The sequence below is a fragment of the Siphateles boraxobius genome, unplaced genomic scaffold, assembly GCF_051911475.1.
Source record: "Siphateles boraxobius isolate OS27281-9 unplaced genomic scaffold, OSU_SipBor_1 13, whole genome shotgun sequence".
Taxonomy (NCBI): domain Eukaryota; kingdom Metazoa; phylum Chordata; class Actinopteri; order Cypriniformes; family Leuciscidae; genus Siphateles; species Siphateles boraxobius.
The window spans coordinates 5,286,821-5,308,385 of record NW_027508733.1 but is presented as its reverse complement, the minus strand read 5'-3'; the positions used below and the strand labels follow the sequence as shown (position 1 = coordinate 5,308,385).

At 42.7% G+C, this 21,565-nt stretch overlaps 2 protein-coding genes, 1 long non-coding RNA gene and 1 pseudogene across 4 annotated transcripts in view; 3 read left to right on the top strand and 1 right to left on the bottom strand.

The window, feature by feature from the left end:
• Nucleotides 1–21,565, top strand: part of LOC143735223 (uncharacterized) — a 395,094-nt pseudogene that overhangs the window by 99,295 nt on the left and 274,234 nt on the right. The window lies entirely within an intron of this gene.
• Nucleotides 1–21,565, top strand: part of LOC143734907 (uncharacterized) — a 328,536-nt gene that overhangs the window by 66,788 nt on the left and 240,183 nt on the right. The gene's annotated exons all lie outside the window — the stretch shown is intronic.
• On the bottom strand, nucleotides 7,463–8,158 carry LOC143735552 (uncharacterized). The gene is made up of 3 exons (XR_013203219.1): nucleotides 8,072–8,158; nucleotides 7,581–7,768; nucleotides 7,463–7,509 (listed from the first exon to the last, which is right to left on the bottom strand). It is a non-coding gene; the product is annotated as an uncharacterized LOC143735552 (long non-coding RNA).
• Nucleotides 14,622–21,565, top strand: part of LOC143734954 (uncharacterized) — a 375,259-nt gene continuing 368,315 nt past the window's right edge. The window contains exons 1-2 of the mRNA XM_077225251.1: nucleotides 14,622–14,689; nucleotides 14,775–14,823. The gene's annotated coding sequence lies outside the window, so the exon portion shown is untranslated. The remainder of the gene's footprint in view (nucleotides 14,690–14,774; nucleotides 14,824–21,565) is intronic.

Sequence of the window (21,565 nt, the reverse complement as noted above, 5' to 3'; positions counted from 1 at the left end):
CGAATGAATAACGTTACGCTTCCTACAGACGATTAACGGATATTTTTCAAATCATCCACCAAATTATCATCTCTTTACAGTTTAACGAGTTAACAACAATCCCACAAATGATCAAAATACCTGGCTGTTAGTAAAACACATTAAAATGTGTTAATGCCTATATTTTAATAAAAAAAAATGATATACAGGTCTATATAATTTACCTTATAAATATAATTTCATTTCATTTTAAAATTCATCTATAATATTGTAATAATGTCAAGTAATGATTAATAAAAATAAAATAAAAAACTAGCATGAAATAAATGTTAAAGCAGGAATAAGAAAGCTGTAATGTAATCTCTGGTTTAAATTTGCTCGCTCTGCACTTTCATGCGCGTTCAGTTCTCTCCGCATTGGATTATGGGAAATAGTGCTTCAGCAAGTGTACATCGAATGTACACTCGAATTCAGAGAGGATTGTGGGTAAAAGTAGTGAATGAATGTAGGGAATGATGTGGTTCACTCAGAATTCGGACATCACTACAAAATGGCCGACACCCGATATAGTGCACTATTTAGTGGATAGGGAGCGGTTTCGGACACAGCTACTGTTTACCTCAGCAGCTGACGGCAGGAAGTAGTTATACCCGTTTTTTAGAACCCGGAAGAATGTTGCACATAACCCCTATTACAGGCATATCTCGAATCTACCTTTTTGTCAAAGATACTAGAAAAGGCAGTATCTTCACAACTATGTTCCTTTTTAGAAAGAAATGATATCTGCGAGGAGTTTCGAATTTAGACCATATCATAGCACTGAGACAGCTCTCATTAGAGTCAAGTCAAATATATTTATATAGCGCTTTTCACAATACAGATTGTATCAAAGCTGCTTCACAGTATCAATCAAAACGACTTAACAGTGTTTGTTTATTACTGGAAAAAAAGACATCCTAGTTTGGTAGAGCTGATCAATGGTATGATTGGTTAATTAATTTGAATATCCCCAACTGAGCAAGCCAAAGGCAACAGTGGCAAGGAACCGAAAAAAACTCCACCCAGTGACCTAATGGTGTTCTAATACCCCATCAGATGACCCAATGGAGAAAAAAAAAACTTTGGGAGAACCCAGGCTCAGTCGGGGGCCAGTTCTCCTCTGGCGTTTATGAACTAGAGGCCGAATTTACAGTAACTGTAAGATAAAAAATTTATATGAATGCCTGGCTAAATAGATGCGTCTTCAGTCTAGTTTTAAACTGGGAGAGATAGTCTGAGCTACGAACAATATCAGGAAGGCTATTCCAGAGCTTCGGAGCTAAATGTGAAAATGCTCTGCCTCCTTTGGTGGATCTGGATATCCTAGGAATGACCAGAAGCCTCGAATCTAGTGATCTTAAAGAGCGCGATGGATTGTAAGGCGATAGAAGATCCGTTAAATAGACTGGAGCTAAACCATTTAGAGCTTTATAAGATAAAAGCAATACCTTGTATTTAATACGGAACTTTATAGGTAACCAATGAAGTGATGATAAAATCGGTGTTATATGATCATATTTTCTTGATCTAGTAAGAACTCTAGCGGCTGCATTTTGGACTAACTGTAGCTTGTTTATTGAAGATGCAGGACAACCAGCTAATAAAGCATTACAGTAATCTAGTGTCGAGGTCATGAATGCATGAACTAACTTTTCTGCATTAGAGACTGATAGCATATTACGTAGCTTAGCAATGTTTCTAAGGTGGAAAAAGGCTGTTTTTGTAACATATGAAATATGCTTTTCAAAAGACAGGTTGCGGTCTAGTATAACACCCAGGTCTTTTACTGTAGCGGATAAAGCAACAGGGCATCCTACTATGTTAAAGTCGTGCTGTGAAGGGTTTTGTGGACGGTTTTTAGAACCGATAAGTATTACCTCTGTCTTGTCTGGATTTAATAAAAGAAAATTACGCGTCATCCAATCTTTTATATCATTAACACAATCTGTCAATTTGGATAATTTAGCGTATTCATCTGGCCGTGATGAAATATATATTTGAGTGTCATCAGCATAACAATGGAAACTAATTCCATGTTTCCTTAGAATATTACCAAGTGGCAGAATATATATTGAGAATAATAAAGGGCCTAACACAGATCCCTGCGGCACTCCATAGTTTGCCGAAGTTATAATCGATTTTTCTCCATTTAAGTAGACGAAATGGTAGCGGTCAGATAAGTATGACCTGAACCAGCTTAATGCTTGTCCTTGAACACCAGTGTAATTTTGTAGTCGATCTAAGAGTATTGTGTGATCTATAGTATCGAACGCAGCACTAAGATCAAGTAAAACTAGTACTGAGATACAGCCTTGGTCCGAAGCTAAAAGTAAATCATTTGTGATTCTAACAAGGGCAGTTTCAGTGCTATGATGTGGCCTGAATCCAGACTGAAACTTTTCATAGATGTCGTTTTCTTGCAAGAAAGAGCCGAGTTGAGCAGCCACAACTTTTTCTAATATTTTTGACATAAATGGAAGATTCGAAATGGGTCTGTAATTTGCTAGGTTATTTGGATCTAATTGTGGTTTTATAACTGCCAGCTTGAACGTTCTTGGAACATGACCTAAAGATAAAGATGAGTTAATAATATTGAGAAGAGGCTCTTCCACTATAGGTAACACTTCTTTCAGTAGTTCAGTTGGTATAGGATCTAATAAACATGTTGTTGTTTTAGATGAAGTGATAAGTTTATTTAACTCTTTTTGTTCTATGGTTGTAAAGCATTGTAATTGTTCTTGCGGGGTGATAATTGCGGCTGAATTATAAGGCGCGAGCAGAGATCGAACGTTTACGATTTTGATTCTGATGCTTTCAATTTTCTCGGTGAAGAAGTTCATGAAATCATTACTACTAAACTGTAACGAGGTATTTTGTTCAGACGACGTCTGTTTATTTGTTAGTCTAGCCACGGTATTAAATAAAAACCTTGGATTATTTCGGTGGTTTTATATTAATTTGCGGAGGTGCTCCGCCCTGGCCGTTTTAAGGGCCTTTTTATAACGTGACATACTGTCTTTCCACGCGATTCTAAAGACCTCTAAATTAGTTTTTTTCCATTTACACTCTAAATTACGGGTTTCTCTCTTTAAAACATACGTAGTATTATTGTACCATGGTGCTATACTTTTTTCTCTGACCTTTTTTAATCTAATGGGTGCAACAATATCCAATGTTCTAGAGAGAATGGAGCTCATAGTGCTAGTTAGTTCGTCTAGTTCATCTGTTTGTTTGGGTTCAGGCAGCAGCTGGGACAGATCAGATAAGCTATTTGAGATCTATGGTGGATGGACGAATTGTTCTACCTGGTCGATAACGTGGCGCAGCATGACATATTATAGCAGTGCATAATATGCAAGTTACCAAGTAGTGGTCAGTGACATCATCACTTTGCGGTACAATATCTATATCGGTTGGATCGGTTCCATATGATATAATTAAATCGAGTGTATGATTAAGACGATGAGTTGGTCCGCAGACGTTTTGCTTGACCCCGAAGGAGTTTAATAAATCTGTAAACGCAACCCCTAACGCATCATTTAAATTATCTACGTGTATGTTAAAATCTCCAACAATTAATGCTTTATCGACGTTGACCAAAAGATCTGATAGAAAGTCAGAAAACTCTTTTAGGAAATTGGCGTAAGGCCCTGGAGGTCTATATACGGTAGCCAATGCTAGAGATAATAGGGATTTTTTGTCTTACATCTAAGAGCGTAACATTTAGCACAAGTACTTCAAACGAATTAAACCTATGACGAGTTTTCTGAGTAACATTAAGGGTATCTCTGTAAATTGTTGCAACACCGCCGCCACGACCGATCAGACGGGGCTCATGCTAATAACAGTATCCTGGCGGAGTAGACTCATTTAGACCGAAATAATCATTTGGTTTAAGCCAGGTTTCAGCAAGGCACAGAACATCGAAATTATTATCTGTGACCATTTCATTTACAATAACCGCCTTAGGTGTGAGCGATCTAATGTTTAGGAGACCTAGTTTTAGAAATTGTTTTTGTTCACTACTAGCGAGATTTTTTGTTTTAATAACAATTAGATTTTTTCTAGATCCCGCAGTAGATTTATTATTTGATCTTAGTAAACGAGGAATAGACACAGCTTCTAATTCAGACTGCACCGCGAGCAATTCAGATTTGTTCTCATCTGCACCAAAAGGTAAATAACATACACCTGATATATTCGCCATTTTAACAAATGGACAGTAAGTTAGCAATGATGCAACCAGTGATGCTATTAATATTTATACTAATTTATGACTCAAGTCTTGGGTAAAACCCGTCTTTTTAGTGGTAAGGGTGTAATGTAGACGCACGATAGACGGGAAAACAAACAAACTCACAGCAGGCAACGAGGCTGACAAAAGCAGTCGATCGCAGGGCGAGCAGCAGTGAAGCAGTGTCTCGCTCTACGACCAACAATCAATGTTCAAACCGTATTTGCGGTTGATTGAGAGTCACAAATGATTTGCTCTTATCATCCGACCGTGGTTGTATCTCTCTATTAGTGTTACTCGATCTTAGTGTTGCATTTGATTCTATTGTTGACCACAACATTATTTTAAATAGACATGCCTATACATCCTTATGCATCGCTTTCTGCCAGGACTTTTAAGTACTTTTCCCAAATAACGGAAGTGACCTCGACGTCCAGGTTAGCAGGAGCATGAGCCGTCAGGCAAGTGTTATTTAACTCCCGAGTTGCTTACAAATTTTCCAATGCCTCGTTTTATGAGTACAGAACCTATTTGTACTACTGTAGAAGTTTGGTACCATTCTGGGCATTATTAGTGGAGTAATTTACGAGATACAACCTTGGATCCATTAGCACCGGCACTAAGCCATCCGGCTGATCTCTCTAAATAAGCTCTAACTTTAATAATGTTTGGCTCGAGGTCATGGTGCAAAGGACCCTAGGTTGATTTTACTCCGAACCATCCCTTTAAGTGCCCCACCAAGAAAGCATTTGAAAAAAAAAAATTGTTTGCATGTGTAGCGGATTAGTAGACGCACCACAGGGTCAGCCCCAAATAAAGAGAAACACCAGCAACGTCTTTTCGCTTTTGCGTGTTTACTGCAAGCAGAAAATGGGACAGTGTTACAATCAATCATCTGTTCTCTCTTCAGAGTGCTTCCCGCAAACTCATATTACAAGATGTATTTTCTTTACAGTATCTTAAGTGGTCCCATTTAATAAGATGCATAACACCAAAAGCATATTTTTTATGTAGAACTAATAAGATTTATGAATTCGAAAATTAATAAAACGATAATGAAACAAAAGAATACAACTCATAGGGCCTACCTGCAAGCATAAAATGGGACAGTGTTACAATCAATCATCTGTTCTGGATTGACAATCTGCAAATACATCATTCAGTTAGTACATTGTCCCATATTTCTAATATGCAGGCAACTTACAATATCAAAGAAACAATTCAGTTTCAGCTTCTTCTTAACAAACATAGCATGCTTTAAATCATGAACTACATTACCCAGAATGCACCGTTGATTACTGGCGCGCATTTCACTCGGTGCGGCACAGATTAACCACTCATGTCATCAAAATGAAATTAAGTGAAACCTTGGGGTGTATTCCAGAAAGCAGGTTATGTGACTTACCCGGGTAAGTTTAGGAGTAAGTAAGCGGATAACCTCTGCTTTCGGTTCCAAAAACGGAGGTAAATTTAGGGTTATGTAAGTAACCATAGCAACTGACTCTCTGAGGATAACCTGCTCCGGAGCAGGTTATGTTGCAGGGTTAGTTTGTTTCAGAGACGTTTCCGATTATGGCGTGCCCTTTTGTTCAGGATCCTGTGGACGTAGAGGCACAGATTATACTGTTTTTTTTCGCCGTGAGAGGGTGATAAGACCACGTATCGATGTCTTTTCTTATCCGAACGAATATTTGCAGGAGCGCTATCGTTTTTCAAGGGAGTCGTTAATTTATTTAACAAACCAACTAAAACCACACATCTCAAACGTGACAAACCGCGGGTCAGCGCTTAGCGCCGAACAAATTATTTGTATTGCGCTTTTTTGCTACTGGGGGTTTTCTCTACAATGTGGGCGATGCAGAGCATGTGGGAAAGGCAACTGTGTGTAGGGCTGTTCGTACAGTATGCATTGCACTCAAATGGTTTCTGCACACTTTTGTGCAGTTCCCTGGCCATAAACCACTGAGGGTCATTAAAGAGGAATTCCACAGAGTGGCGGGTTTGTCCGTTCTATGATATTCTATGACAGACCATTTTAGTTACATAGCACTACTTAATCTATCCATACTGTATACAGTCACAATAATTTTAAATGTTTCTAATTATATAACTTTCAAATTCAGGGTTCCCAAATGTGATTGGGTGCATTGATGGAACCCACATTCCCATTATAGCTCCTTCAGTCAATGAAGGAGACTATGTTAATGGGAAGTCAATCCATAGCATCAATGTGCAGGTGACAATAGATTTTTTGGGTGCTAAATGTTTGGGTGTTTAAACCATTAAATCACCCTCATTACTGGTCCCCACTAACTAGGTAATATGTGATGCAACCCACCTCATCACTAATATTGAAGCCAAATGGCCAGGGTCTGTACATGATCCCAGAATGTTTAGGGAGTCATCATTGTACCACAAATTTCAACAGGGTATGTTTTGCCTTACACAATGTTTTTTTTTTAAATGTTTTTTTATGCAATTATACACTTTAACTACCTTTATAGGACACTTCAATGGTTACTTGACACCCTACCCTGAACCTGAGCCTGGACCACAGGCACAATTCAACCTGGCCCTCAGCAGAACACGGGTCAAGGTGGAAATGACCATAGGCATTCTGAAGGCAAGGTTTCAGTGCCTGCGTGGGCTCAGGGTCAGCCCAGAAAGGTCATGTGACATCACAGCTGCTTGTAATGTTCTTCACAACATTGCCACACTGAGAGGTGAGAGGGATTCCCCTTCTCTTGATGAAGATGGCCAAGAGGAACCCCCAATGAACCCAGTAGAACAAAGAGATGGCAGGGTGGTACGAGACATGATTTGCCAAAATCACTTTAATTAAAACCAGTTAACAGTCAAGTGTTGTTCATGGTTTCTTTATTTCCTGTAACAAAAGACATTTGTATATATTGCTTTAGATTTCATTAAACAACAAATGACAGATTAATGTTCACATACTGTTTCCCACCCTAAGCTGGTGCTCCAGCAATTCAATTTCAAGTCTGGCCTTATTTGAAGCTGTATAAGGTCCATCTCCATGTCACTTTTTTCTGATTTGCTTTTGAAGGTGGACCTTATACAGCACTTTGGCAGGCAACTAGAAAGACAGAATAATTAAACATGACTGAAAAAGTCTAATACAAACACAGACCAAATATTTAAATGAGGAAGGAGAACTGCAGAACATTTCTTACACTACTAAGATTCTGTGTGGAGGTAGATGGACCCTCATTTGCATTAAAATCTCCTGCCATATTCTGTAAAATGACAATGACCATTTATTTATTCTCTTATGTAAAAAAGGGGGAATGCATTCTATGCATCATACCTCTATGGGCCTCCCCACATTTTCTGTTTCTGTCACAGCAGAAGTGGTCTCTTCATCGTCATCCTACAGTGAAAATAAGGAAGGGTGCTTGGTCTAGCAAACAGAAACCTAAAGACAATAATCACTTACAACTGTGACAGAGTGTGGTGTTGCAGGAGGATCCAATAATACAATGTGGCCATCAGCAACTGCAAGATAATTAAACCAATAAGATAATCATGCATATTCAGTACTCACATGTATATTCTTAAACAAATACAACTAATAAAGAAGGACATTAGGAACATCTAAGAGTACTACTAACAGTATTACAGAATACAGCATATGCAGTCAAAGCAGCATGCATACTGCACAAGTGAATCAATGACTGTAAAATGCATTTAAAAATGCCTTTTTAAAATGGTGACAGTGTTGAAGATTTTCTTTATTAAAACACTGACAAAAACAGTGAAAACATCAATAAATCATAAATATTAATATGGTACACCTACATTTTACTAAGCCACTTGTCTTGGTAGCTGAGTCTGACAAATTGCCCCCTGGAATCCCATCGACCACAGGTCGCCCTTTATTAAGGGACAGTGCCAGCTCCTCAACTGGGGTGAGGGAAGGTGGAGGTGGACCCCCACCTGTTTTACTGGCCTCAGCCTTCTTTCTATTGGCTACATAGAAAACTAAATTACATTAAATACTAACCAACTCTCTTTCTTTTGCTGATGCAGCAGTATTGCTTTTTTAGTTATAATGGGCTTACAGTCTTGATAAGCAAGCATTAAAACCTCCAACTCAGTTTCACCGAAGTATGTAGCTCGCTTTTTTTTCTCCCTTGGTTTCCATGGTGACTCCTGAAATCGGCGATCCATTGAAAATGTCTTTATGTACTCGCCGTGCGCGCGCATTAACTCTGGGTTACCAATAGGAGGTTGATAAAACTAACTCCTCACAGGTGTTTTGGAACCGACATACCCAGAGTAAGCAGGTTTTGGGTTAATCAACCCAGAGTTCAGGGTTAATCTGATGGTAAATTATCCCAGCTTTCTGGAATACACCCCAGATCAACGTTAACAAGCATCCTCATACCCATGAAAACCAACATAGGACATTAACTGATACTTAAAGTGTTATACCGTTCATAGAAATATGACACAATCGCACGTTTAAAGCAATACAGTTTATGTACTATATTAAACATGAAGAACCATCTATTTAACAAACAACAGGGTCACCAACAGTATTACCTCCATATTTCGTTCTGATTTCATAATAATTACTATTTAATATGCTCTAAGACCTTGTTTGAATTGTCCATTAACGGAGACACATGCCTCTCTTCAGAGTGCTTCCCGCAAACTGAAGAGTGCAACACGCGAGGAATATACCATTGATTGAAGAAAGGGGGTTCATACCAAATCAGTAACACTAAATGAAACAACACATCTTCCTAATCAAACTCATGCAGTGCAGGGCAGTAGTGCAATTATAATGTTTGATAACCACAAAGACTAAATGCTGGTTGCTGTATGTTAAATTAAATATTGGTGTTGATTTAATATTCCAACATCCCCCACCTTAATGAAATGTGGATCATTCCTTGCTCAATCTCTCTCTGCATCTGATGGAGAAGCAACTAATCTATTTAACAAAGTTTGATGAATTATACATTTTGCACACCATTACACATGTCTTATCTCTTTATGTAGCTCCACACCCATGTATTTTTTTTCAACACATCCCATCATTTTTTAAATATCGGCCTCTACCAAATGTGTTGATGCAGTAGTACGGAGCCCCTGAAGGGACCTTTGCAAAAATAAAAAATATACAGACTTTCGCGTGCTCACGAGAAACTTTTGCGTTACAATTTTCAGTTTGCGTTATAGTGTCATTACTACAAATGTGGGAATGGGCACGAAGTCGGAGCAAAACCTCACAACACCCACCCCCCTGTCGGTGATTGGTTGGAACACTATTTATTTTGGTTTTGAGTGGTTGGTGAAACCAATTGTTTTTGTGTGCAGATCTCAGAGCCTAGGCTGCCTACAGAGACGCTTTTTTTTAGGTCTGCTTATGGGGCAGCTAGCGGATCGTTAGGAAAGATTCGATGAATGTGATCATTTATGTTTGGGCCTTTTTTGAACCTGAAATCGCTGATACCTTTAAAAACATAAAATAAAATATTTTTGTATATTGAATCTTCTTTACTTATTGAAATAAGCCAATAAATATTTCAGGCTTACATTTTAACACAGGAAATTATGTTTTCTTGTTTTTTTAACAATAAACAAAAATAAATAACACAAATGACTAAAAGTAACAAAACCAAATACTACATTCTTTCTGCAATAATAAAAAGCAAAAAAAAAAAAAAAGCAAAAGATTGTTATATGATGGCATTTTAGGCTTTTATGTTTCAAGAAACACGCCGTCAAGTGTGGTAGAGCAACAGGATTTTTTTTCTTTGCCCATCATAATTTATGATCAAAACCTTTTCTAATTTTGACAAAACACATATTGTCAGAAAGGTCTGAGTCTCAAGGTTCCATATTTTGTGACGGAAGTGATATTTGGACAGAACTTTATTAATTTGTTAAGGCAGAATGCATTCAATTAAATTCAATGGAATGTATGTCACCTGTGGCTATTTTTGGTATTACGCCTAAAAAAAATCTCATGGGAACTTCAATTTTTGTGATTTCAACTTCAAATTTGGAACACAACTTGGTTAGATACATGTCTTTGATTTTATAGTAATTTTATAGTAAAAAATATTTTGTAAAATATATATTTTATATAAAAGAAATAATATTATGTACAGTTTATTTGATTTACTGTAAATTTAAACTTCCATTAGGCTACTTTTTTATACTTTCATTTTTTGAAGTGCTTTCACTTTCTGCTGAGTGTTTTCTTTAAAACAAACTGAGGTCTATATTCCAAATCATTCTTGAATTAGAACCAAATTTGAATAGTGCATTTTAAAGTACATTCTCAAAAAGGGGGGTGACAGTTAACCATTATGTGAAAAATCAACCGTTTGGTTGAGCATGTTTTTGAAAAATTATTAAAAACATTCTAAAGTTTTTTCATGGCACCAAGTAACATAATCTTATCAAGTTAGGGCTTTTACAGTGTAATACGTCAAAAAAATATGCTTACCTTGCAAAATTTCAACAGTTGACATGCCAGGAGAGATTGTGGGTGCTTCTCATTTCTTATTTGTGCATCCTCGTTTCCTTTCCTCGCTTCCTTTCCTAGCGCCTCAGCTCCTCCCCCTGTAGGTTGTGAGGGAAAGACGCAAGAAAAGAAAGTGAGGACGGAGGAATCGAATGAAAGCTTTTTTTATACATTGGAATACTTGATCATTCGAGCGTCACTTCACAGCGTCATCAGCAGCGCTCAAAGGATCTGCCCTTATGTTGTTGAAGTTTGTTTATTTAAGAAATTCATAATTAATAATAATAAAGCAAGATACCCTGTTGAAATATGTGAGATGTGTGGTTTATATAAACTCCATAGGTAAACTATAATTTAAAAAGATTGTGACCGATGTGAAGGGGGAGGAGAATGTATACGTGCGTCACGTTTAGTCAATGGAACAGTTCCGCATAGGATACACCTGTGTATCCTCGCTCATAACTCCTCTGAAAGCCTCCTCACTCCTCGATCCTCGACTCCTCGCGGTGCAATTAGAGAATTGAAATGTCCTTCAAGATGGCTGTGCTTGATTGGTTTCCGGGTCATACTATGGAGGACAGAGGAGCGAGGAGACGAGGAGGGATATTGAGAAGCACCCTGTTTTGTTTCTGAAATAGAGGTCTGCGCGGGACACAATTTTCAGACCCGCTCCCGCCCGCTCCCGCAGTGTTCAGTCCCGCTCCCGGCCGCTCACGCAAAGATTTGTCATTTTTAGTACCGCTCCCGCCCGCATCTGTGATATAATGTCCCGCTCCCGCCCGCACTTTCTGTCTGACGAAAGGTCTTGGGGAAAAAAATGCGTGCACACAAAATTCCTTACCAATACTTGGTAACATATTTATTGGTCCCATATTACGAACAGCATAATATTCACAACAGTACTTTATCTGAAGCACTAGAGGCGCTCTGTTCCTCGTCCATGCTGTCTATTTTGAACTTGAACTAGCTTTCGAATTCGAACTCGGAGCAGCGGGAAAGGAATTGTCTCTAAACAAGTGTGCGTGAGATTAGGCCCCGCCCTACCCGACAACATTCACAAGTTTAGGCTGCTTAAAACGTTTTTATTGCTGCCAATCAGAATCTCCCTCCCAACTACAAATTATGTACGCTACTTTAATCATTTATATATTTTACTTTATACTCATATTTAATTTGCGGGAGTGCAGCGTATCATCCCTCCCGCCCGCACCCGCAAGTGCACCTCATCATCCCGCCCGCTCCCGCAATGACCTTTAAAAATTTGTCCCGCGCCGCACTGTTTTGCGTCGGGACCCGCGGGTCCCGCGGGACTCCCGCGGGAGTGCAGACCTCTATTCTGAAATCCATGTTAGAGGAAGTTTTGTGACAAGGGCTGTTGATTGACACTGTGACATCTAGTGGATTTTTTTGGCATAACATACCTCAAACAGATAGTAGAGATGGCTCAATCAGCTTGGGTTAAGTTTTTATTATTCATACCTAAAAATAAATGTATTTATAGAAATTGTATAATATAGTTAAAAAATAATTAAAATTGTCTCTTCTTTTTAAGTGAAGATTTCAATGTGTTTTATTGGGGTCTAAATTTTTTTTACTTTAGACTTTCTTGTAATTGTACATAGTAGGGGAGAGCGGGGCACAACCTAACGCTTTTTGAATTCCTCAGTTTGTGTAAATCCACTTGGGTTTCAGAGTATTTATATAATCTTACGAGATTCTCCATCACTCCACCTGCTCTTATTCCCTCCAATTGTAAAGCACAGCGCAGCACGCAACAACCTCCGGCACAAAGGCACGGGTCACCTCTGGTGATCAGAATAAAGCCGCAGAATGGAAACCACTGTGTTGAGATGGCAGTAGGATACATGATTGTAGTTTGAATAAAGTTTTATGTGTTGTTGACTTGTATGCATTTGTTTATTGATGGTTACTTTTATTTGTTCTTTTACTAACTTATTCATGTTTCTTATTGTTGTCAGTAAATAAAATATAATTATTTAATTAATGCATTAATTAAGTTTTGGGGTGGGCTAGCAATACAATTTGTTTTGGGGTAATATCAATTTTTAAGGAGTGACACTTACATTTTTCAAGTATAAAATCAACAGTTTTCTCCAAAGGAGAGATCTTCGAGCAGCCGCCCTTCTCCTTAGTGCAGACATTAAAAACATTACAAACGCTTTGGAAAACCATTAGGTATGGCTGTTGAGTTACTGATGTTGTGAGGTGTTAGGTCACCTGTCGCTTATATCATTTTTTTTTTTTATTGCCAAACTTAGTTACATACAAAATCAGGGAAAAATACCATGGTTGTATAACAATGAATGAATAAAATAACAAATATAATGGGTTTGAATAAATCATAATATGATATTTTATGCACAGGAAAAAAGAACAATAACAAGGTTAAATAACATTAATTAATCATAATACATACAACAAATCACTTTTTTGTAGTTATTTGTTATTTATAAATTCAACAAGAAAAAGAGGGAAACATAAAGGAGATTTAAGCCAATTTTGGCTGTGGGTGAAAAATTGTGGATAAAGTAAAGAAATTAACAACATATTCAAGAGAAGACGATTTTGGGTTTTCGTAATAAAATTATATCGTTAAGGATAAAACTGGGTCACATTAGTAGGGTTTAAAATATAAGAAATCAACCATAAATGTATTCACAAAATAAATGGCTAGCTGTTTCTTCAACAAGACACAAAATGAGTCAGTTTCGTCAATATCAAGATATTTACAGATAGATGAACTAAACCAGTCGCTCATATCTTTTAAGTAAAAAAAAAAGAAAAGTTGATTGAGTTATTGATTAAGTTGCGCTTTTAATAACGTCGTAGGTCACATGAAAACGTCAACATGGCAGATGATGTACTGCTCGCATTCATACTCAACGAGATCTGGCTATAAAGTACCTACTCTTTTAGCGCTCGTTAAGTAGACCTACTTATTGAAATTAAGTAGGCTACCTACTCAGTGAGTATGCGGTTTCGAACGCAGTGTGTTTTTTAGCCCTGTACATTTAATTACCTATAAGCATTTCAATTATGTTTACTGTCAGTAGCCTACACTATTATCAACCCTGGCTCATTGGAATACTCAGCCTACATTTTTTGCAGAACCTTAAATACGTAACTTCAAGTACGTTTCCCTGCACTTTTCGAGTGAAACGTCTACTAGAGGCGCTAAGTGGTAGCCTATCAATTTTTCTCCGTTCCAGATGCGTGTTTATTAAAGGTTATAAAAGCGACAATTTCAGTAAATGATGTTCAGACTTCTCAGTGTACACTCATTTCAATATAAATTATGTATTATTTCCACGCTTTTTTTCCTCTCTCTATCTGCAATTCTGCCCTGTCAGATCACTGCATTGACCTGAAGACTCACTTTACATTAGTTCATAATATAAACTATAATATTTGCTCAGACTTCAAAAGAATCATGTGAACTCTATATTATCTCTTTTAAGTCTCATTTTCATAACTAAATACCGTTATCGCTATAATAGTTTGATTTTGGTGGCTGTCAACATAATGTTATAATGAACAAGTACGCCCAAAAACAACTGTTCAGTCTTACCTGTGAAAGGTTATTCCCCAAAATCTGGTTTAAATAGTACGACGGTTTGTAAAACCGCAAAATATTCAGGCAGCTTTTCTTTAGTCCACTTATGAGAGTTACGGCAAGTTGCCCGGAGAAATATCGCGGTGCCGTGACGTACGATCCAACGGCCAATGGGGCGTCTGCATGTTGTTTGAGCATGTAGCTTTCGTTGACAGGTGGCGCTGTGCCCATGTGTTTGATTCAAAAAAACGGAAGTTTCGGCCATCTTAGAGACAGGGCTGCGCTTTTTCGGCTTTGAAAGCAATAACCAATAAAGACACGGCTCTTTAAGGATAATAGAAATTATCAAGTTAATATCCTGGTAAACCTTTAGAAGTATAAATGTTTCTATGTAAGTTGGGGTTTGTCTCTGTTTGTCGTCTCATATAATAATATCTCTGTTTCAGGGTGCGGCTCAGAAGCGGAAGGCTGAAGAACACTCCGAGAACGAGGACATTAACAGCTCTACACATCATCAACAACAACTAGGCTACCCAACTCTACATCAAAATGAAGAGCGCACTTGCACTCTTTCTTTTCCCGTTGTTGTTGACCGGTAAGTGTTTTTGTGTGTGTGTGTTTTTTTAACAAGTTAGTTACACTCTCGGTTTCGCTCTTCCAAAAACGAAAATTCGCGTTCCCTTTCGAGAGGTCTCTCCTATTGCGTAAGTAGCTTACGCTATGGGAAAACTCCTTTTCTCGAGAATATTGAAGTCTTTATGTAAAACGCATTGCAGCTGCACAGCTGACAGCAATGAACGAAGGCAGCTCGGTCATTGGCTGTGCTGCGGCAACTTGCTCGAACCAATGACGGGGCGACTCTGAATGCGCGACCAATGAGCGCGCTTCGCGCCCGCGCGCGTCAGAGCCCGCCAAGATGGGCGTGGCCAAGAGCTATATATTGGGCGCCCCGTCATGAGAGTTCTTTAGATTTAATCTCCTTCAGCGAACACCTTCTTCGCTGGATCCTCCGGATTATTGAAGCTTCGCCGTCGAAAAGCATACCAGCGGGATTTGCTACGAGGACGTCGGCACCTTCAGCCGCCTTCTAACGCGATCCTACTGAGCCATCCGGCGTACTGCTCACGCAAGTATTTACATCTGTTCGCTCTGCGACACTTGTAAAAGAGCAAATTTTCCAAGGCGTTGTTTCAAATGCCTTCCTGCGCGTCGTGCAGAGACCTTCTCCCGGACGGGGATCGTCACATCATCTGCGCTCGCTGCCTGGGCCGGGACCACGCAGAAGCTGCTTTGACCAAGGGCGGATGCCCCGAATGTGACGACCTGGGTCTCTCCGCACTGCGGGCTCGCCTCGCCGCTTTCGCCGTGAGCGAGCCCATCGCCGCCATCCCTCTGTTCGAGCCGCGCACTAAGAAAAAGCGCCGCTCACAGAGGCTTCCTGAACCTGAGCTCAGTGACGTCACGCCGAGCCAGTCTCCGCGTGCTTCACCGCCGCTCTTGCCTTCCCCACCGCCGGTTCAGTTCACCCAGCCGGACCCACACCCCTCTAGCAGAGCGGTGGGCCTTGTGACTTTCGGCGCGTCCGAGGACGACGGGGGAATGGATGACAGCTTGTCAATCGACGCTGCATCGGACGACTGGCCGGGCTCCACTCTCGACCCCGCCCCGTCGACGCTAGCTAGCGCGAGCGGGGGCTCCACCATGGATAGCGAGATTATCCGCGTTCTCTCTAAGGCCGTGGAAGACCTCGGGCTCGATTGGTCTTCTCCCGAAGAACCAACCCGGAGCCGACTGGATGAGTGGTTTCTGCAGGGGCGCCAGCAGGCCCCTCGGCAAAGGCCTTCTCCCTTCTTCCCGGAAGTTCACGACGAACTCACCAAGTCGTGGAAAGCCCCCCACTCTGCGCGCCTAAAGCCTTCTTTTTCTTCCTCGCTCTCCTCTGTGGACGGCGCGAAGGAAAGAGGCTACGAGGGAACACCGCCCCTCGAGGAGGCCGTGGCCAATCATCTCTGCCCGCCCTCCACCACCGGATGGAAAGCCAAAGCTTCCCACCCCTCGAAGCCCTGCCGCACTACTTCAGCTCTCGCCGGTCGCACCTACGCCGCCGCCGGCCAAGCTGCATCAGCGCTTCACTCTATGGCGGTACTTCAAGTGTTCCAAGCCAAGCTTCTCCGCTCTATGGACGAGTCTGGCCCCGAACCCGAAGCCTTTAAGGACCTACGCAGCGCGACTGACATAGCCCTGCGAGCCACGAAGGCCACCGCCCAGTCTATCGGCCGTGCCATGGCTAATTTGACTGTTCTCGAGCGCCATCTGTGGTTGACTCTGACTGAGATGAAGGACGCGGATAAGGCGCCATTTCTCGACGCGCCTATCTCCACCAGCGGGCTGTTTGGACCGGCGGTTAAGGGTTTCGCCGAACGCTTCACTGAGGCCCAGAATGCTTCACAAGCTATGCGGCATTTCCTGCCCAAGCGCTCCAGCTCATCGCAGAGCAGACAGAGGCCGCCACAGCCGCAGCGGGCTAGAACAGCCCCCACCGCCTCTCAGCCCGCGCCTCAGGCTGAAGCTCGACGCCGCTCGCGCTCTCACAACCGCAAGCCGCCTTCTGAGCGACGGGGTCCTCGGCCCAAGATTGTGCTGAACCCCGAGCCTCGAAAGCCGTCCTAGCCACAAGAATGAAAAGAGAGAGTGCGTGTCTCGCAAAAGCCGGACCACTCTCTCTGCAAAAGCTCAAGCATTACCCAGTCCCCTTACAGGCGGCTGGATATGTTCATACAGCAGTCAATGGGCCAGTCACAGAGCTCGCTCACCTGCAAACAAACGCCGTTTTTACGGCGACGCACAGAAAACACAGAAAGAGTCTTTTTCTGCCTGTGTCACTAAGGGTTCACATGTCCACAAAGTGTGCATTCCCAGATACTGTCAAAACAGTGCCAAATTCATTCCCAGCTCAAGCTGCGCACCCCATGAATGTAGATCACGTGCCTACGGTCATGTACGCACCACTACACACAAGCACTGTTCACACAGTTATAAATTCATCCCCAGTAAAAGCGGGAAACATTATAAAAGTGACGCGTGTGCCTACCACTGTTTATGCACCCCCACTTATAAACACTGTCCTTACAGTGTCAAACACAACCCCAGCCCAGGCTGCGAGTTTTACAGACACAGCGCGCGCTGCTGTAATCACACACGCGCCCATTCACTCAGCTGCTCAGCGCGCGCCCGCGCCTCTGAGAGCTATGAGCTCAGGCGATTCGCTGGTCGGGTCCCTGCGTCACAGCGGCCCGCCCCTAGCCTGTATTCAGCCCATATCTGTACACGCAGCGGCATGGGAAAATATTCCAGATATGCCGAAATGGGTATTGAATATAGTAAAGCACGGATACTCGCTCCAGTTCGCTCGCAGACCACCACGTTTTACGACTGTGGTCGAGACGAAAGTGAGAAAAGAGTGCTCACATGTTCTACGCACCGAGGTGCGCAAACTAATAGAAAAGGGCGCTGTGGAAACTGTTCCCCCCTCTCTGAGCGAGGCAGGTTTTTACAGCCGCTATTTTCTCGTCCCGAAAAAGGATGGCGGTCTCCGCCCCATCCTAGATCTCAGACACCTGAACAAAGCACTAATGATTCGCTCGTTCAGAATGTTAACAACCAAGCATATCCTCGCGCAAGTACGCCCAGGAGATTGGTTTCTCTCAGTGGATCTGAAAGATGCTTACTTTCACATTCCAATAGCGCCTCATCACAGGCCGTTTCTGAGATTCGCTTTCGAGGGACAGTCGTACCAGTACACAGTACTTCCGTTCGGCCTGTCCCTGGCTCCCCGTACATTCACGAAATGTATGGATGCAGCACTTTCCCCCCTAAGGCGAAGGGGAGTGCGAATACTGAATTATCTCGACGATTGGCTGATTCTAGCACAATCAGAGAGTCAGTTAATAACACACAGATCTTGGATTATCAGCCATTTAGAATGCCTGGGTCTAAGAATCAATTTTGCAAAAAGCATACTATCTCCCAGCCAGAGGATTTCTTTCCTGGGAATAGTTCTAGACTCGATGCAAATGACAGCGCGTCTCTCATCAGAGCGCGCGCTCACCATCCGGCGCCTTACAACATCATTCAGGGCGGGCGCGCTCGCCCCCGTCAAGCGGTTTCAGAGGATGCTCGGTCTCATGGCCTCAGCATCGGACGTACTCCAGCTAGGATTGTTGCATATGCGCCCTCTCCAACGCTGGCTCAAGAGCCGCGTCCCTACTCACGCGTGGCGTTCGGGCCACCTTTTAATCAGAGCGAACCACGGCTGTATAAAAGCCCTGACGCACTGGAAAGCCGCCGACTGGTACCAGTCAGGCGTGAGTCTGGGTGTGAACACAAGGAGAAAGATGATAACGACAGATGCCTCCAAAATAGGTTGGGGGGCCCTTTACGAGGGCAGGCCTGTCTCCGGCTTTTGGTCAAACCCGGAGAAGCGCCTACACATAAACTGTCTGGAAATGAAAGCGGTCGCTTTGGCTCTCAGAGCCCTGCTCCCACAGCTGAGAAACGAACACGTCTTGGTCCGAACGGACAACATGACGGTAGTATCGTACATAAATCGCCAGGGTGGACTCAGGTCGAGCTCCATGCATTCAATGGCCAGGAGACTCATTTTATGGTCCCAGCACAACTTGCGCTCGCTGAGAGCAGCGCATGTGCCAGGTGCCCTGAACCAGGGGGCGGACATCCTATCCAGAGACAAAATTCTCCCAGGAGAATGGGCTCTCAACCCGCTGACGATTCACTGGTTATGGAAAACCTTTGGCAAAGCGGAGATCGACCTCTTCGCCTCCAAGGAGAACGCGCACTGCCCTCTTTTCTTCACGAAAAGCATGGATGCGCTCGCCCAGAGCTGGCCGAGCCGTCCCTTATATGCCTTTCCCCCGATCGCGATGCTACCGCAGGTCATCAGTCGGGTCAGAGAGGAGAAAAACGCAGTGCTGCTGATAGCCCCACTCTGGAAGAACCAAACATGGTTTCCAGATCTGATGCAAATGCAATCTGCACCACGGCCGATTCCACTGAGGCCAGACCTCCTCAGTCAGGCCAACGGGATGATATTTCATCCCCGCCCCGATCTGTGGGCCCTTCATGCATGGCCCCTCAACGGGTTCCCAGGAACCTCACGAGCGGAGCACTAAAAACCATCGCTGAGGCGCGGGCGCCCTCCACGAGACGCTTATATGCCCAGAAATGGAAAGTGTTCAGTGTCTGGTGTAATGCCAAGGGCCTGAACCCTGAAACATGCGAGATTACGAACGTACTCGCTTTTCTACAAGGGCTTCTGGAGGCGGGCCGCGCCCCCTCCACGCTCAAAGTATATGTGGCGGCCATCACAGCATCACACGACCCTGTAATGGAACGTCCATTGGGAAGAAACGACCTAATTATTCGTTTCCTAAGGGGCGTTTCCTAAGGGTTTCCTAGGAGGATGAACCCTTCACGCCCCCCCTCAGTGCCGATCTGGGACCTAGCTACTGTCCTAGACGCTCTTAAAGGGCCTCCGTTCGAACCACTCCGAACCGTGCACCTTAAACAGCTCTCGCTCAAGACTGCGCTCTTGCTGGCACTCGCCTCGGTCAAGAGAGTGGGCGACCTGCACGCGCTTTCGACAAGCGCTGCCTGCCTAGAATTCGGACCTAACGACTGCAGGGTCGTCCTTAGACCGAAACATGGGTATATTCCTAAAGTGCTCACCACTCCCTTCAGAGCACAGGTTATCTCCCTAACTGCGCTATCGTCCCCAGCAGACGAACACGACGCTAATCTACTCTGCCCCGTTAGGGCTCTCAGAGTGTATTTGGAGCGTTCTGCCCTATTCAGACAGACAGAACAACTGTTTGTATGCTTTGGCGGCCGTACGAAAGGTTCCGCCGTTTCAAAGCAGAGAATCTCTCACTGGATAGTTGAAGCTATAGCGCTGGCTTATGAAGCTAAGGGACTTCAATGCCCCTGGGGAGTCAAAGCACACTCCACCAGGAGTGTGGCTTCTTCCTGGGCATGGTCGAGCGGGATACCAATCGAGGATATTTGTGCGGCGGCAGGCTGGGCCTCACCGTCCACATTTATCAGGTTCTACAACCTACAGGTCCCGACACTGCATTCCAATGTACTATCAGCATGATGCTAGTTGAACTACGAGTTCGTATCTAGATTATGTATGTGCTTGTGTCACACTGAGCGCCTTCTAGCCGCTCTGTATTCTTTCCCACATATAAAGCTCGCCTCTGCCGGCTAGTTGGATGATAACTTTGCTTTTTTAGCTCAGGCACCTGCCTCTGGCTATCATAAGGCGAAGTTCAGCACGCACGGCGTTTTGCATGGTGTTCCCATAGCGTAAGCTACTTACGCAATAGGAGAGACCTCTCGAAAGGGAACGACTCGGTTACTAACGTAACCTCGGTTCCCTGAGAGGAGGGAACGAGTATTGCGTAAGCTGCCGTGCTTGTGCTTGGTTAGTTCGCTTCAGTCGTTTTAACCTAAAGAACTCTCATGACGGGGCGCCCAATATATAGCTCTTGGCCACGCCCATCTTGGCGGGCTCTGACGCGCGCGGGCGCGAAGCGCGCTCATTGGTCGCGCATTCAGAGTCGCCTCGTCATTGGTTCGAGCAAGTTGCCGCAGCACAGCCAATGACCGAGCTGCCTTCGTTCATTGCTGTCAGCTGTGCAGCTGCAATGCGTTTTACATAAAGACTTCAATATTCTCGAGAAAAGGAGTTTTCCCATAGCGTAAGCTACTTACGCAATACTCGTTCCCTCCTCTCAGGGAACCGAGGTTACGTTAGTAACCGAGTCGTTTTCATTTAAATTATTAATCAAAACTTTTATTATTACCAGAGTTTCTAGAGTTCATGCGAATAATGCTAGGGGAGAGCGTGGCAAAACCTAACACTTTTTGACTTTCTTAGTTTGTGTAAATCCACTAAGGATATAAATAGTCTGTTAATAAATAAATGTAAATACATAATACATTTAGCTAGTTTTGTAACTTTGGGGTTACAAAAAAACTTTCTTTTGCAACAATGTATACTTTTTTTCTGGATTTACCCCAAATGAGTGGAAGTGAAATGTGACAACGTGCCCCATAGGCTATAGGTGGGGTACACTGTAACATGAAGACAGCTTAAAATGTTTTCTGATCTGATTACAAAAACAAAACAATATATATATATATTCAAGACAATCAA